The 18,874-nt window shown below is 38.2% G+C and overlaps 1 protein-coding gene across 26 annotated transcripts in view; it reads right to left on the bottom strand.

The window, feature by feature from the left end:
- The window catches only part of CADPS2 (calcium dependent secretion activator 2), a 495,227-nt gene that overhangs the window by 406,297 nt on the left and 70,056 nt on the right, over positions 1-18,874 (bottom strand). The window lies entirely within an intron of this gene.

Here is an 18,874-nt window from a genome sequence, read left to right as displayed (position 1 = left end):
TATGTGTTGTCCAAATAATAAGTTCCTGGCCAGACTCGGTGAAGCCTGAAGAAAAAGCAAAGGATTTCTTGGTTGAGCTGCAGTGTGAGTGGTTCTGTTGTGCAGATGATATTGTTCTTAGGCAGGAAGAACTCTGTGCCTCAGAACCACCTGGTATTGCATGAAAATGTTCTGTATGCTGAAAACATATTTGCAAGAAACAGTGATTTTATATTCATTATAAGGAATTCAGACGGGCTCAGCAGTAGACACATGCTGGCCTAAAAGCTCAGACACACTGACCAGCTCCAAGCCCAACGGCCTTTTCCAGTAGACAGTTAAGTCGTTTGAAATAGTTCCTTTTGAAAGAAGAAAACATGATATAAATTTGCTTTCCAAAGAAGCGTTTGAAGTTTTTACTTTCATTCTAAAGTAGGTATGTCATGGATGAGAAATGTCTCGCTATAAAGGGAAAACGGAAGAATAGGAAGGAAGGTAAGGAACTTTCAGCTTGCCATCTTTGTGGACCCATCCTTCTGACACACACAGTGGTAGAATCTAAAAAGAAAAGCATTAAGTCTACCTTCCTCCTTTAATTTAGTGAGGGTGCATTTGACTGAAGGTTGCAGAAGCCCCAACTCAAAATAGCCTGTTAAACAATAAAAAGGCTGATTATCACATTTCTCAACAAGTCCAAAGGTAAGAGGGTTCCAGAGTCAGTTAACTTGGTCACTCGATGAAGTCACCAAGGACCCAAGCCTTATCAGTAAGTCTATATCCTCCATATGCTGGCTTGTTCTCAGATCTACTGCCTCCAAAGAATTCCATATTAACCCTACGCAAAGCATCCTCACAACAATAACCAAGATTGAAGAAAATATTTTCATTCTGAAAAATGGAAAGAGGGAGGAGAAAACTTTCCCAGGAACAGCACACCCTCCAGCAGATCTTCCCCCGCAGGTCACTGGCCAGAAATGATTCATGCATCCATTCCTAAAGGAACCAGGGAGGGAAAGTAAAGGAAATATCATGACCGACCAATGAAAAGTCACCCAGAGACAAGAAGAATCCAGCCACTCCTGTAGAAAAATAGGGACTATATATCTGAATAAAACCAAAGGCCTGCTAAGGAAGAAGAGGAGCTAGAGCATGGCTACTGTGTGGGCAACACACTGCTGTTCTGTCCTGACCTGTCCAATAAGGAGGCCTGAACTGGAAAACCACACTCAAAATATCAAGACTAATATCTCCTTATGTCTAACACAAATTCCCTAAGAAATAACAAAATTCTACCTCTACCTAGAACAGAAATCTTAGCTGCAACAACTTTAAAATTTTCAAAATAAGTTAAATCATATTGACTACTGCATTTGTATCTACATACTTAGGGACAAAAATGCCAGGGTTGGGCTTCCCTGGTGGCGCAGTGGTTGAGAGTCCGCCTGCCGATGCAAGGGACACGGGTTCGTGCCCCGGTCCGGGAAGATCCCACAGGCGGCGAAGCGGCTGGGCTCGTGAGCCATGGCCGCTGAGCCTGCGCGTCCGGAGCCCGTGCTCAGCGACGGGAGAGGCCACAGCAGTGAGAGGCCCGCGTACCGCAAAAAAAAAAAAAAAAAAAATGCCAGGGTCACATTGCTCCCTTAACAATGAAAATTATTTCGTATTTATTTCCTTCTTTAACTTTACAAAATTTATCCAGCAAAAAAATGCTATACTACCTCTAAGACATCATATATGTTGGAAAACTCAAGGACCTGTGAAGATTAAACAGATAAAAATCCTCTTCAAGAGTAACATTAAAAGAACTGAACACCTAGACTAGCATGATATAAATATTTGCTTTAGACTTCTGGATTCTAAAACCAATTCTGAATTCAAGTACAGAAGACTGCTGATAAATAAAGGCAAATGCTTAGCACATCTGTTCACCAAGTGAGGTCAAATAAGGAGAATATATAATGATTTTCTGATTAAGAGAGAAAAGCAAAATGAGGGTCTATTCTACCACTTACGAAGCTAGTTTTCAAGTGATAAACGGAAAAAAAAACAACAGGTAGAGGGAGTTTCAAGGATGGCAGAGTAGAAGTACCCTGAGCTCACCTCCTCTCACAGGCACACCAAAATTACAGCCATTTACAGAACAACTAGGGGGCGGCCCCACCTACCAGTGGTCCAACACCAGCTCTGGGACATCTGGGCCCTGCAGCCAGACCCCAGGACATGGCTCTGCTCACTAGTAGGCAGGTACCAACCTCAGGATCACCTGGACCCCAACTCTGCCCTCCAGTGAGCCAGCACTAGCCCCGGGAACCCTGAGGGTTCCCCAGCCGGCCGCCTCATGAACCAGCCCCCCAATCAGCAGTTGGCAGCCTCAAAAGAAGGCAGGACCTGGCAGCCAACCAGATCAGGAGCTGGCCATGCCTACCAGACCACCCATAGCAGTCAGCCTGTCACAACCGAAGGATCCACACAGCCCACTTGGAGGGCAATCCGAGAGTGTATAGCTCTAGTGACTAGAGGAGAATGCACTGGCAGGATACATAGGCTGTCTCCTACAAAACGTTACTTCTCCAAGGTTCAGAAATGTAACCAACTTACCAGATACATAGAAATAAAAAAAAAAAAAAGTTAGGGCTTCCCTGGTGGCGCAGTGGTTGAGAGTCCGCCTGCCAATGCAGGGGACACGGGTTCGTGCCCCAGTCCAGGAAGATCCCACATGCCGCGGAGCGGCTAGGCCCGTGAGCCATGGCCACTGAGCATGTCCGGAGCCTGTGCTCCGCAACGGGAGAGGCCACAGCAGTGAGAGGCCCGCGTACCGCAAAACAAACAAACAAAAAAAGCCCCAACAAGTTAGGCAAAATGAGGCAACAGAGGAACAAGTTCCAAATGAAGGAACAAGAACTAAGCGAGGTGGAGATAGGCAATCTACCCAAGAAAGAGTTCAAGGTACTGGTGTAAAGATGACTGAAGATGACAGGAGAAGAAGACTGGATGAGCAGGGCAAGAAAGTTAGAATTTTTTTTTTAACAAAGGAAAACTATAAAGGACAACCAAACAGATGAAGAATATAATAAGTGACATGGAAAATACACTAGATGGAATCAACAGTAAACTAAGTGACACAGAGGAATAGATCACTGAGCTGCAAGACAGTCATGGAAATCACTGAAGCTGAACAGAAGAAAAAAGAAAAAGAAATGAGGGCAGGACTTCCCTGGCGGTCCAGTGGTTGAGAGTCCATGCTTTCAATACAGGGGGCATGAGTTCGATCCCTGGTCAGGGAACTAAGATCCCACATGCCATGTGGTGCAGCCAAAAAAAAAAAAAAAAAAAACTAGGAAAAAAAAAGACGAAGGCAGTTTGAGACCTCCAGGACAACATCAAATGTTCCAACATTCAAGTTATAGGGGTTCTAGAAGGAGAAGCAAGAGAGAAAGGGGCAGAGAACATATTTAAAGACATGAAAACTTCCCTAACTTGAGAAAGGAAACAAAGCACAGAGTCCCAAACAGGATCAACCCAAAGACGGCCACACCAAAATGCTGTAATTAACACGGCAAATATTAAAGAAAAAGAAAATATTGAAAGTAGCAAGGGAAAAACAACATTAGATTTAAAAAAAAACCCTCCCATAAGGCTATCAACTGACTTTTCAGCAGAAACTCTGCATGCCAGAAGGGATCAACACTAAATATTTAAAGTGAGAAAAGGAAAAACCTACAACCAAGATTACTCTACCCAGCAAGGCCCTCATTCAGATTTGATTGAGAGATCAAAAGTATACAGCCAAGCAAAAGCTAAGAGTTCAGCACCACCTAAACTGCTTCACAAGGAATGTTAAAAGGATTTCTGTAGGTGAAAAAGAAAAGGCCGAAACTAGAAACATAAAAGTTACAAAAGGGAAAGTCTCATCAGTAAAGGCAAATATGCAGTAAAGGTAGTAAGTCAACTATGTACAATACTAGCACAGGAAAGTTTTCTTAAAAAGTAATAAAATCACTATATCCACAATAAGCAATCAAGGCATACACAAAACAGATGTAAACAAAAATAGTAATTGTGAAAGGAAGAGAACTTAAAATGGAGGGTTGTTAAAATACATTGGAAATTAAGAGATACATATCTATAGATTGCTATATATAAACCTCATGGTAACCAAAAACCAAAATTCTATCATAGATTCACAAAAAAGAGAAAGGATCCAAACACTAAAGGTAGTCATCAAATCACAAGGGAAGAGAACAGAAGAAGAAGAAAAAAGAACTACAAAAACAACCCCCAAACAATTAAGCAAATGGCAGTAAGTACATACATATCAGTAATCATTTTAAATGTAAATGGCTTAAATACTCCAGTCAAAAGAGAGTGGCTGAATCAATACAAAAGCAAGACACATATGTTGCTAACAAGAGACCCACTTCAGATCTAAGGACACATGCAGAATGAAGGTGAGGGGGTGGAAAAAGGGATTCCATACAAAAGGAAATAAAAAGAAAGCCAGGGTAGCAGTACTTATATCAAACCAAACAGACTTTAAAACAAAGACTGTTACAAGAGACAAAGAAGGACATTACATAATAATTAAGGGATCAATCCAAGAAGAAAATATAATAATTATAAATATATATGCACCCAACATAGGACCACCTAAATATATAAAGAAAATATTAACAGACAAAAGGGAGAAATCCACAGTAACACAATAATATGAGGGGACTTTAACACCCCACTGACATCAATGGACTGATCATCCAGACAGAAAGTCATTAAGGCAACACTGGCCTTACACTAACAATGAAAGATCAGAAAGAGAAATTAAAGAAACAATCCCATTTACCATCACATAAAAAAGGATAAACTACCTAGAAGTAAACCTACCTAAGGAGGCAAAAGACCTGTACTCAGAAAACTATAAGATGCTGATGAAAGAAATCAAAGATGATACAATCAGATGGAAAGATATACGATACTGTTTTGGAAGAATCAATATTGTGAAAATGACTGTGCTACCCAAAGCAATCTACAGATTCAATGCACTCCCTATCAAATTACCAATGGCATTTTTCACAGAACTAGAACAAAAAAATCTTAAAATTTGTATGGAGACACAAAAGACCCCGAATAGCCAAAGCAATCTTGAGAAAGAAAAACAGAGCTGGAGGACCCTGACTTCAGATTATACTACAAATCTACAGTCATCAAAACAGTAAGGTACTGGAACAAAAACAGAAATATAGGTTAATGGAACAGGACAGAAAGCCCAGAAATAAACTTATGCACCTATGGTCAATTAATCTACAACAATGGAGGCAAGTCTATACAATGGAGAAAAGACAGTCTCTTCAATAAATTGTGCTGGAAAAGCTGGACAGCCACATGTAAAAAAAAAAAAAATTAGAACATTCTTTAACACCATACACAAAAATAAACTCAAAATGGATTAAAGACCTAAATGTAAAACCAGATGGATACTATAAAACTCCTGGAGGAAAACACAGGCAAAACACTGACATAAATCGCAGCAATATCTTTTTGGATCAGTCTCCTAGAGTAATGGAAATAAGAACAAAGATTTTTTAAAATGGGACCTAATTAAACTCAAAAGGTTTTGCACAGCAAAGGAAACCATGAACAAAAAGACAACCCTCAGAATGGGAGAAAATATTTGCAAATGATGCAACCCACAAGGGATTAATCTCCAAAATTTATAAACAGCTCATGCTGCTCAATATCAAAAAAAAAAAAAAAAAACCACACACAACCCAATCAAAAGACAGACAGAAGACCTAAATAGACATTTCTCCAAAGAAGACATACAGATGGCCAAGAGACAAATGAAAAGGTGCTCAACATCACTAACTATTATAGAAATGCAAATCAAAACTACAATGAGATATCACCTCACACCAGTCAGAATAGCCAACATCAAAAAGGTTATAAATAATAAATGCTGGAGAGGGTGTGGAAAAAAGGGAACACTCCTACTCTGTTGGTGGGAATGTAAATTGGTACAGCCACTATAAAGAACAGTATGGAGTTTCCTTAAAAAACTAAAATTAGAGCTACCATGATTCAGCAAACCCACTCCCGGGCATATATATGAAAAAAAACATGGCTCAAAAGGATGCATGCACCCCAGTGTTCACTGCAGCGCTGTTTACAACGGCTAAGACATGGAAGCAACCTAAATGTCCATTGACAGAGGAATGGATAAAGAAGATGTGGTGCATATATGCAATGGAATACTACTCAGTCATAAAAAATGAAATTTTACCATTTGCAACAACATGGGCGGGCCTAGAGAGTATTATGCTTAGTGAAATAGGTCAGACAAATACTGTATGTTATCACTTATATGTGGAATCTAAAAAACAAAACTAATGAATATAACAAAAAAGAAACAGACTTACAGATATAGAGAAAAAACTAGTGGTTACCAGTGGGAGAGGGAAGTGGAGAGGGGCAGGATGGGTAGGGGACTAAGAGGTACAAACTACTATTTGTAAAATAAGCTACAAGGATATACTGTACAGCACAGGGAATAGAGCCAATTTCTGGAGTATAAAGTCTAAAAATTTAGAATCACTGCACTGCACACCTGAATATATTATAAATTAAATATACCTCAATAAAAATGTAGTATTTTCATTTTAGATTAAAAAACAGGTGTTTTAAAATAAAGCCTGCTCCTGGGGCTAGTTAAGCTGAAAGGCTGTTTTGTGGTACACTGCCGCATCTAAGCAGTATGCCATATCCTCCTTCCACACTAATGGACTTCCAAGGTAGGGCTGCCAAATTAAATACTGGATGTCCCATTAAATTTCAATTTCAGATAAATAGGTAATGATAAAATATTTACATTAAAAATTTGAAATAATTTTTACTGTAAGTGTATCTCATGAAATATTTGGGTCATACTTGTAGTAAAAATTATCCATTATTTACCTAAAATTAAAATGTCACTGGTCATCCTATATTTCATTTGTATTATAGCTTTCGACCTTCACGCTAAGTCTTTGATAACATCATTCTTTCATTCATTGCACTGTTTCTGCCTAGTTTATCTTTGCCTCTTCAGACTTGATACTGTCTCATAGTCCCAGTCACGTCAAACTCCTTAATCTTTTCAGTGCTGCCTGAAAAGGAAGCTCAAAGGAAATTTCCATAGCAGAGCTCAACCTGCTGTGTAAGATTAAATCCAGGCAAACAGATGAGATGCCACGAAGAGGAAAGTCTGATCATTTTTCTATAACAAAAAACCAACAAGTTTCCCAAATCTGGCTAATCACAAACTTTGAAAAGCTTTTTCAAAAATGTACATAGCGAATACCTTACCTATACCTACTACTTCTGAATTCTGAACAGAGTGGCCCAGAAAGCTATTCAATTTTTAAGTTCCTGGAGGTCTGATGTTCAGCTAGGTTAGGGGATTGGCTGGATCTGGTACTCGTTAGTTAAAAGAAATCTACCCAACTAAATCAAAGGGTAGGGAGGTATCAATGAATTGATTTAGATTTTCACACCATAATACTTGGCTGTAACTCCAGAATTTTAATTTTTGACCAACCTAAAGTGGAATGACAGATACACGATACACAGGATAGGACTAAAACCAATTATTAAATTAGGCTTTTACTCATGACAAAGAAATAAGAGCAGATTCATCTTCTGCTTAGTATAATTATAAATCATATTTTAAGACGTAAGTACTTCTTACATGTTACATCTTATCTGCTAGGAAAACCTAGAAATGCTTACATCTGAAGCAAATTTCTAATTAGGAACAACCTAACCTTAACTTGTCTGGATCTTACAAAAAGTGGTGGGTTTATACTAAACCCACAAGCTTGTTTTTTAATTTTAACTTTTATTATTATTATTTTTAAATACCCTAATATCCTGGCCATACCCTAAGAAATTAAAGCAATTCAAATAAACATGGAAAGCCTCTGGCTACACAAACAGAATAAACCTCCAAATACAACAAAGGTGGAGAAGGACCACTGCACAGTGCCACTCATTGTTGACCAGATGTCCCACGTATAGCACTGGTCTAGAGAGGAAACCTACACTATACTAAATATGCATAAATAAAGGCTTGTAAAACAGTGAAATGCTGTGTAATTCTGGCCATGACATATGCATTTTGGTCCTAAAACCCCATCTACTGGTGCAAGGGGTGCCTTTGGTTCCAGTCCATCTGCTGCCCACCTAGTGGGAGACACTGAGCCAAACCAGCTTGAAAGGAGAGTCGCTACTTAATTCATTAATATTCAGAAATACTATCAGCTCCATTTTGTAGGAGAAAACTTAAATTCACAAAACAGATGTCCAAAACAACTCAAAAGTGATTCAAGATGCCAAAAACTGAAAGATATTCTAGGATGTGAATACAGAGAACAGAAAACTTAAATATTTTGTGCTACAGCAGGTCCGAAAATTTTTCACACTAAAGACATTATTCTAGTGTTAGTTCTTTTCAGTTAATTTCTCTCACAAAAATTCCGTTAACAAACCTCACTTATCCTTTATCTATTTACATTGCTAAGTTACAGAACAACCCCCAATTTTTTTTGTAGCAAAGAACAGCATATTCTGTACTTTGTGGACAAGCTTTCCCAAGTCCTGAGTATTGCAAATTCCTGAAATGTACCTGGATATCATGGAGAAATTTGGCTACAAGGGGAGGTGAATAATTATAACATCAATACAGGGATCAATATAGAGTAATATGTTAACAATCACGAATATAATTTAGCACCAAAATCATTAGTATATCACAAGGAATTACATGAGGTAAAGTGAAAAAGACAATGGGTAAATTTTACAAATTCAAAAGCTTCCACGTGACAGTTTTGTGATTTATTTTCCAAATGTTAGTCACACACCCTACCTTTGTCATTATAGAATGCCAGACATTTTGATAGGCAAACTCTTTGGGGTATTGTACTCTTCCCAGGACCCTTTCCTTGTTAAGATTCCTGCGATAGGTTAGTATGCAAACCCATCAGTCCTTTACAACACAAAAGCAGCTTAATGTTAGTTGACTAAGCTGACACAACCTGCTCCTAAAAGGGTACGGCACACCAAATAAAAAATTTCCCTGCTGACTGGGAATCGAGAGAGGTAGAGGAAAAGGAAGAGGAGGAAGAAGAGAAGGGCTGGCTGGCGGAAGGAAGGAAGCAAGAGGAGGAGGGAAGATGAGTGGGAGTGCCTGGTATGCTGAGACTGGCACTTCCACTCTCGGAAGAGAGACATCTGGACAGAGTACCCAGTGGATAGTCCTACAGTACAGCAAGTTCATCAGAAGTCCTCAGGTAAGAGACTACTTGTCACTAAATTCAACTAGTATCTATAAGTTAGATTCTTATTAATACATCTTATAAGCATGGTTTTGAAATAAAATTTGATAGGGTATAATTAAGTCGAAGAACTTTTCCAGGAAAAAGATGCACTTTATGCTACATACTTAGGAAGCATTCACTGTCTCAACTTTTATTCAGAAAGGCTATGTTGCTTTTAACGTTTCTTCAAATATTCAGCAAATGAGCAATTCAACAAGTATTTATCGAGAGCCTATTACATTCCAAGCACTGTGATAGGGATGGGAAAGACAAAGAAATAAGCCTACCTTCAAATAAAAGTTTAGTGATATTTTGGGGGAAAATATCCTAATTTTCCAATACTTTGTAAAATAACCTGATACTCTGAATGGAGTGTTCAAATACAGTTATGATTGAAGAAAGCAAAATTTTTTCTTCCTACGATCTTGGTTTATAATATAGTACACATTACCCAACAGCCATGGCTGTCAAAAATAATGAGTAATTTAAAGCACACTCAGTTGCGTATATACACACACACAAATGCTTGCATGTACTTGTGGGCATATATACTCCCCTACCCACCTACTGGGGGTAATATTTTACAGGGAGGAGCGTTCCAATCAACGTCTGCAGGTCGTGAACAAAAAAAAAAAATTGTTTAATTTTTAACCACTATGCAAAAATTTTAAACCATTGAATAACATTTAAATATTATTTAAATAGCTCCCTCCATGAACTTTCTTAATGAGGTAATTGTCATTTTGGCAAATAAAACTTGATGTAGAGCAGTCCCCCCACCAAGTGAGGTGCAGGCCTACACAAATCTCATCTCTCCCTGACCTCTGGCCAAATCTGTCAGTAGGAAAGGTTTTGTCACAATTCCTTTATAATCAAAATTTTTTTTTAACATACACATGTGAAGTACTTAGTTCTTATTCCATTTAATTTGCTTCTGCTTTTCACAATTCTTCCTTCTAACACAGAAAGAAGTTACCATTACTACTATCACTATTATTATTTTGTTATTGTCATTACCTTCTTATATTAGTATTTGTAAGTTGAATAGGATTGTGTGAATTTTATCAACTATTTATTAATTTATCTACAATTGGTTAATAAAACAAAAACAAAGTGACTCCAAGGAATTTGATAACTTGGAAAAATGTTTGCCTTTAAAATAATTAATGCAATTTAATTAAAAGGATTAAGTAAAGGGTCTTTAGAATTTTGAAATATATATTTCAATTTTTTAATCTCATGATTGTAATATCTATATGTGAATTTCTAAATTTTAACTATTGAATTAGATCAAATTCATATCTCAGTATTTCCTAATGCTATTTTTAATTTTTTGAAGTCTCTATTTACACATTCTTAAGAAAACAGGTTTAATTTTTTAAATCAAGTTTCTAAACTCCTAACAGCTCAGTCTCTTTCAGAAGTTTTTATCTAAACTGATTTAATTTTTACAGATCTTTCCACTAAAACGCACAACTTTTCTTTTTAATCCAGAATGTCCTCCGGTAACAGTCACAAAGTTTTGCCACTAATTAGGCAATATGATGAGGACGATACAAAATCTAGATTTCTGTGTTCCAACAATTTTCTGCAAACAAAATGTCTCATTTCATGTAAACATTATCAAGTTAAGCAAAAGTACCAAGCAAACCAGGCTGATACCTTCCTAGAATACATCCATCTTAAATATTAAAAAACTACAAATTCAAATAGCTTGACAATTGTTTCACGAGTTAGGTTACAAGAGTATCATACTGAAGTCAAGAACTCAAGGTCATGCAACTAAGAGCTAAAACCAAAATCTCTCACATACACTGCAAAGTCACTTTATCAGCTTACCTGATATTATGGACCCTGTATTGCACATGGGACCAACGAAGCGAAGGATACTGGAAAGTCGTCAGTTGTCAAAACTTTTAGTACAAAGATGTCAGATGACAGAGACAACACTAATTCAAACTATTAAATCAAAAGAATTTCCATTACATATTAACGAATCCCCAGCTGTTAAAAATATTTTATTTTAAAAAAAATTAAATCACTGGAAAGTAAAGCTTGGAATAACACTACTTGTTTTGTAGGGAAATATCCAAACTACTGGGGATAAAATAGTCTGTGTGGTAGAAGAAAACCAGGAAACCAATAAGACATTATACAAACAGGGCCTATGTTTATGTTCTGCACTGACAGGAATATGTAAAGGCTTTGACACCAAGAGTTTATTCTGGAAACATTGCAATTAACACATCGTTTTCTTCCAAAGAAGGCTTCCTATAGAAGTTTGCCTGAATTCCACACTAAGTTATGTTAACAAAATAGTGAGTACAATATAATCCAAGCTGCTACTGTCCCATCTGTTTTCAGCTTTTATGTGAAGAAACAGGATCAGAGCATCATTTATTGTTTCCTACCACAGCATACTGATGGTACAAAAAGGTTTAATAAAGAGTTTATAAGCTAAAGGTTTTTTTAAGAAAATTGTTAATGCTTTATTTCCACCTTGCAGATTTGCTGTTGGATTATTACTGGCTTCAAAAGATGGCTAACTTAATTGACACGACAGCACCAGAATGAACAAACTGAAAGTTACAAGGAGTCCATAAATATATATTGACACATATTGACACAGCTAATGGATTCAAAATAAAAATCCAAAGTCAGAAAGGGAGATTAAAACAAGTCACTAAGCCCTGTACAGCTGCTGTTATCATTTGTATCCTAACATTGTAAAACAGCACCTATGTATGCTCATAGAGTCATTTTGAAATCTTGATATGAGAAAGTTCATTCATGTTACAAAAGAAATATGCACATTTGTTAACAAAAGATTAGGTTTTAAAACTTATACCTTTAATATGTAATTGAATTTCCAAACACATGGATGTTTTCCCATGTCATAATCATATATTATCAAGTCATGAATTCTTTCCTCAAACCCCATTCACATGTCCCAATCCCCTCTACCTTGTGCCTCACAGTGCAGTACAGACAGTATTGCCATAATCCAAACCTCCGGGGAGCATCCTTTGTATGGAATAAATGTGAACGGTACTTCCTGGAATTGTGCGGCAAAGCAGCCCTCCCCCCTCCCCCTTTCTCCTTCTCTCCATATATTTATACATATGTATGTATTATAAATGTCCCTTTTCAGTGTGTTCCAGCACACTGGTGGGAAAGCTCTGAAACATGGCCAAGGGGCAATGTTTTCAAACACTGCTGTTCAGCTTCTGTTAACATAAGTTAAACAATTATTTTTCGAAGTGCTCTCTGGACTATCATCTGGCATCGCTGACCTCTACGTGGCAACATAAGAAGGGGATGGTAATGCCCCTGGTTGTGGCCCACCTGTCCAAACTCAGAATTCCAGTTCCTGGTCTAGATGCTTTGTAGTAATTTCTGTTACAATTCTAGACATTCTTGACATACCTGTCACCAAAAACTGGCTGAAATTTGAAAGTACTGAACAATCCTCTTATAGTAACACTCTTCTTTGGATTCAATCTCTAGTTGAATTTTTAAAAACAAGTAGCAACTATTAAATACTTGCAGATTAGGAGAAAAAGAAATTATAATTAACTGAAGTAAAAAAAACTCACAGTAGCCATTACCCACATGATACTGTTTACACAGAACAGAAATACATTTTAAAAGTTAAGAAAAGGCTTAGGGAGAGATTGGTTCAAGATGGCGGAGTAGAAGGACGTGCGCTCACTCCCTCCTGCGAGAGCACCAGAATCACAACTAACTGCCGAACAATCATCGACAGGAAGACACTGGCATTCACAAAAAAGATACCCCAGATCCAAAGACAAAAGAGAAGCCACAGTGAGAGGGTAGGAGGGGAGCAGCCACAATAAAATCAAATCCCATAACGGCTGGGTGGGTGACTCACAAACTGGAGAACAGTAACACTACAGAAGTCCACCCACTGGAGTGAAGGTTCTGAGCCCCACGACAGGCTTCCCAACCTGGGGGTCCAGCAACAGGAGAAGGAATTCCCAGAGAATCAGAATTTGAAGGCTAGTGGGATTTGACTGCAGGACTTCGACAGGGCTGGGCGAAACACAAACTCCACTCTTGGAGGGCACACACAAAGTAGTGTGCGCATCGGGACCCAGGGGAAGGAGCAGTGACCCCAGAGGAGGCTGAACCAGACCTACCTGCTAGTGCTGGAGGGTCTCCTGCAGAGGCGGCGGGTGGCTGTGGCTCACCACAGGGACAAGGAGATGGGCAGCAGAAGTTCTGGGAAGTACTCCTTGTCATGACCCTTCCTGGAGTCCACCATTAGCCCCACCACCAAAGAGCCTGTACCCTTCAGTGCTGGGTCACCTCAGGCCAAACAACCAACAGGGAGGGAACTCGGGCCCACCCATCAGCAGACAACTGGATTAAAGTTTTACTGAGCTCTGCCCACCAGAGCAACACCCAGCTCTATTCACCACCAGTCCCTCCCATCAGGAAGCTTGCTTAAGTCACTTAGATAGCCTCATCCACCAGAGGGCAGACAGCAGAAGCAAAAAGAACTACAATCCTGCAGCCTGTGGAATGTAAACCACACTCAAAGAAAGAAAGACAAAATGAAAAGGCAGAGGACTATGTACCAGATGAAGGAACAAGATAAAACCCCAGAAAAACAACTAAATGAACTGGAGATAGGCAACCTTCCAGAAAACGAATTCAGAATAATGAGAGTGAAGATGATCCAGGACCTCGGAAAAAGAATGGAGGCAAAGATCAAGAAGATGCAAGAAATGCTTAACAAAGACCTAGAAGAATTAAAGAACAACCAGAGATGAACAATACAATAACTGAAATGAAAACTACACTAGAAGGAATCAATAGCAGAATAACTAAGGCAAAACGGATAAGTGACTGGAAGACAGAATGGTGGAAATTACTGCTGTGGAACAGAATAAAGAAAAAAAATTGGAAAGAAATGAAGACAGCCTAAGAGTCCTCTGGGACAACATTAAACACAACAACATTCGCATTACAGGGGTTCTTATTGAGTAAGTTATTTTATTGAAAAGGCATACACTCCAAGTGATAAAGCAGATGTCAGTGGACAAAAAGCAGAATTAAAACACAAGACAAAGGATGGACTGAAATGCAAAAGTTAGAAAAGAAAATGAAATACCATTTTAATGAAGTTACATTTCTAATTTTTCAAAAGTACGAATAGAAAAGAATTATTACCTTGGTACATTTCATTAAGCAAATCACAGTGTAAATTAAAGGAAAATGATAGGGGTATTGCTTCTGAATTCTCAGAAATTTGGGGTTTCATTGCAAAAAGGCTTTTGAAACATCTGAATTCTGTAGAAGAAATTTCATTAGACTACACAGACGGACTTTAATGATTTTAATGGATTAACTGATTATTCAGAAATGAGACTGAAGGAATGGAAAATTCCTTCTTGCCTAGACCTTTGCTATTAATCCAACTGTCACCATTTCTGAAGAAAGCTACTTATCTTTGTGATTTGATTTTAGTATTACTTTGTCTAATTCTATTCAAGTCATATGGCAAACGTTTAAAGCTAGTAGCAAATGAAAAATCTAAATAAGATTAATTCCTTAAGTGAGCATATAAAACAGAAGACAGCTCATATGAATCTTTATCCAACTAATTCAGAATTTCAGTCACAAGTTTAATTTGTGTGTGTATGTATGTATACATTTGGCAAATATATGAATATAGGTACATATGTACAGTGAATAAATTCCTACAGAGAATATAACAGAATCGGTATGTATATGCATACTGTATATGTAGGTATTTACAGGTGTATATATATATATATATGCTGTATAATTATGAAACTGTATAATTAACTAATCAACAGTATATATCAATGTATTATTAAGTACTGTATACTTAAGCAAACAAGTCATCATTAGTTTCGGGAAAAAGGAAATACAATTATTGCGCAACAATTCTCAGTTGTGAATATCTGTAAATGCATATATATATTTGGATAATATATAATTACATATACTCAACCAAGGATTGCCAGAGAGGTTAGAAAAGCCTCTAATATAAAAGAAAATAAAAACAAATAGAAAAAGGCAATTTGGAAGAAACAAACTATGCAGAAAGATCGTAACAAATCTATCCCTAATACTGTCTAAAAGATAAAAGATACAACATGAAAGAGCATAAAGCTATGAAAAATATTCAACAAAAAATGCTCTTGAAAAATATGGTAGCAGAAATGAAGCACTCCACAGACAGGCTGGAAGATAAAGTTCAAGAAATCCTCCAGAAAGCAGAGGGAAAAAAAGCGATACAGAATACCAAAGTGAAAACGAACTGGAGGACGAGCTAGGCAATCAGGCTAATCGGAAATCCAAAAAAAAAGAATAGAGCAAATTGAAAAGCAAATCATTAACAGATCATTTTTAATTCAAGAAAATCTCCCAGAAAGCAAACTTGTGAATTTCCAGATTAAGGCTGAGTTCTCAGCACAAAGGGTAAAATAAACACGAATCCAGCGCATCACTGTAATAAACAGATGAAGAATTAGAATGGCTTCAGACTCTTCACTGGCAACTAAGACAACTGAGCAACGGCTTCAAAAACTGGGGGGGACACTGATTTGTACTTAAAATTCTTTACCCAGTCATCCTATCAATTGAGTGGGTGAGTAAAAAGGACATTTTTCAATATTCAAGGATTTTAAAAATATTCCTCCCATGCACCACCATCTCTGGGGAAGGATGTGCTTCCTTCCCCAAATGTGCTTCCTTCCCCAAATGTGCTTCGTTGAAGCACATTTTGGAGGATGTGCTTCAACAAAATGAGATACTCTCCCAAGAAAGAGAAGGACAAGGTCGTAGAAACAGAGGCTTCAACTAAGATGCGGAAATCTTCGGATGAAAGATATGCACCAGCCCCAGAGGGCTACCCTGCCCAGACTGAAGCACTGAGAGAGTTAAAAGTCAGATTTGTTAAGGGTTGTCACCACCGTCCACTTTGCTGTCATACTTTCTTTTCAATCTGATGAAGCCATGAGAGAATGGGTCCCTCCTTAAAGGAAAGACAAAGAAAAAGGTAGGAAATCTAGGTAACAGGAAAAATAACTCAGAGAAGAGGCAAAGTGAGTATCTAGAATAGCAGCAAAGGAAAAGTTTTAGGAAGGAAGACCTAGGAGGCTGCCTACAGAGCAACCAGTCCAGCTAGTTACATGGAGGTCTCCAGAGAGATGAAACCACAAAAACTGAATTAAAAGATGTCTTCCTGAACATAGACCAACCTTGTAGAGGGCTGTGTTGAGAGGCTTTTGGATCATGGGGGAAAATCTGCAACTGGTGCAGTGAAAACTAAGCAAGCAAGTCGCCGTTAGCTTCAGGAGAAAAGAATAGGAAATATGATCATACCACACAATTCCCAGCTGAATAGTATTTGCATATACATAATAATACAGTGATTTGAGAAAAAATTGAACACAACTCTATGGGAATAATGAAGGGACGGAAGGGAAGCAAAGGAAACTGTGGGATAACAACACTAAATCCTAAACCATGATAATAGGAAATCAGCAGAGATAATGGCTAAAACTGATCAATACACCAGTATATGGGCATTATTTAGAAATATGGGCATGAGTAATTGTCAGAAGAGGAAAAAACAAAAATCGTTCTTAATGTTATGCAAGTAGATGGAGATAACACGGTAATACCATAACCATATTCAAAAAGTACTGTATAGCCAAGATCCAAAATGTAAACTCCATCCTTGAGAATAAGGGATTTTGTCAATTTTTTATTCACTGTGCCTGGTATAAAGGAGTTGCTCTATAATGCTTATTACTCAATGAATACACAAATGGCCCTAGTAAGGTAAATAAGACAAGCTCTGGAGAACTTTGTTAGAAAACACCAAAGGGGTTCTATTTATGACAATACTGACGTGGAAAATACACATTAAAGGCATAAATGATAATTATTAAAGAAGGAAAAGCAGGATTTTCCATGTATTGTTTTATATGATATGGGATTTAGTGTAGCCAAGTAAGTATTATGAGCATATATTTATTTCATCAGTGTATCTAAAAATTTATATATTCAACTCGGCCGAAAAACTTGAAGATCCACTCCTTCAGGCACATAATCTCTAAAATGTTCTGAGCTCTCCTTCTCCTGACAGTTCCATTCAGAATTCCCTCTGCCTGGTTTGCCTCCCCTATTACCCTTCCCACACTTCTGCTTCATTCAAGTTGCTTCTCCTCAGCTGCTTCTAAGACTCAGTAAGTTAAGTTATCACACCTCTCCAGGATACCTTCTCTGATCCCTAAGGCAGGAGACCCTATCCTAGGTGTTCCCACAGAACCCTGTTCACATCCCTATCACAGAATAGAACACACTAAGTTTCCTGGTTTTGACTCTCTTCCGCTAGAAAATAAGATCTTGATCAGAGTAACTGTACCCTACTTATAATCGTACCTTCGGCAACCAGCATAATACTTGGTAATCCCATAAATGTCTGATTAACAAATACGTTTGTTCATTAATTTAAGTAATATTTACTTAGCACCTACTACGTGTCAGGCGTTTTCTAGGCGTTGCGACTAAAACTGTAAAAAGCACAAATCGTCTGCCATTGTGGAGCTTACATTCTAAATGGAGAGACAGGAACGACACAAATACAGTGGTTCCTTGGTACCTGTGGAGGACTGGTTCCAGGAAGCCCACAGATACCAAAATCTGCAGATGCTCAAGTTCCTTATATAAAATGGTATATAGTTCAGTCAGCCCTCCATCTCCTTGGATTCAGGGGGATGGCTGTATATATGTATAATATTTGTACAAAACACAACGGAAGACGGTGCTGAGTGTTATAAAGCAGGGTCAAAGGATACAGAGGGATAGGAAAGAGCACTATTTTAGAATGGTGACAGAAGGAAGAACTCTTTAAGGATTAAGCTAGAGAGCTAAGTGAGAGTAAGTCACTCAAATCAATGGGAAGACTATTCCAGGTAGAGGAAACCGCCAAACACCAAGGCCCAGAAAAGGCAATGTACCTGATGCATTCAAGGTAGGCATGCCGCTCACTGGTTAAATAGCTGGCATGGAATAATCTCACCCCTCTAAGCCTTATTTCCCCCATCTGCACAGTCTGGAGTCTATTAAACTAAAAGCAACACTTGCAGCCTAGGCAGCCTACTACCTGGCTTCACTGCTTCTGCGCCTCCTACCACCGCTCAGCTTGGGGCAGATGGTTGGCCAAGCGTGCTGGCTTTCTGAGACTTACAGAGTCACTCCCTGACTCTTTCGCTCATGAATTTAATCCAAATGGAGGGGTTCATCTGACACTGATGGATCACACCAATTGAAGGCTACGTGTTCTGGCATGTAACAGAGTTCACACGCGCCAAACAGTGCACTGGCCAGATCAGGATTCAGAAGGCTCACGGTTGGATTCCACTCCAGCGAGAAGTCAGGGCTCCAATCTGAATGATATCAAGTAACCTCAATATCTCTAAATCAAGGATTTTTAAGTTCAAGCCTAATAGTCTATACAATTCTTCCTCCTTATGGAAGACAACCAA

The sequence above is a fragment of the Orcinus orca genome, chromosome 9 (genome assembly GCF_937001465.1).
Source record: "Orcinus orca chromosome 9, mOrcOrc1.1, whole genome shotgun sequence".
NCBI lineage: Eukaryota > Metazoa > Chordata > Mammalia > Artiodactyla > Delphinidae > Orcinus > Orcinus orca.
This window is presented reverse-complemented; position numbering and strand designations above follow the sequence as displayed.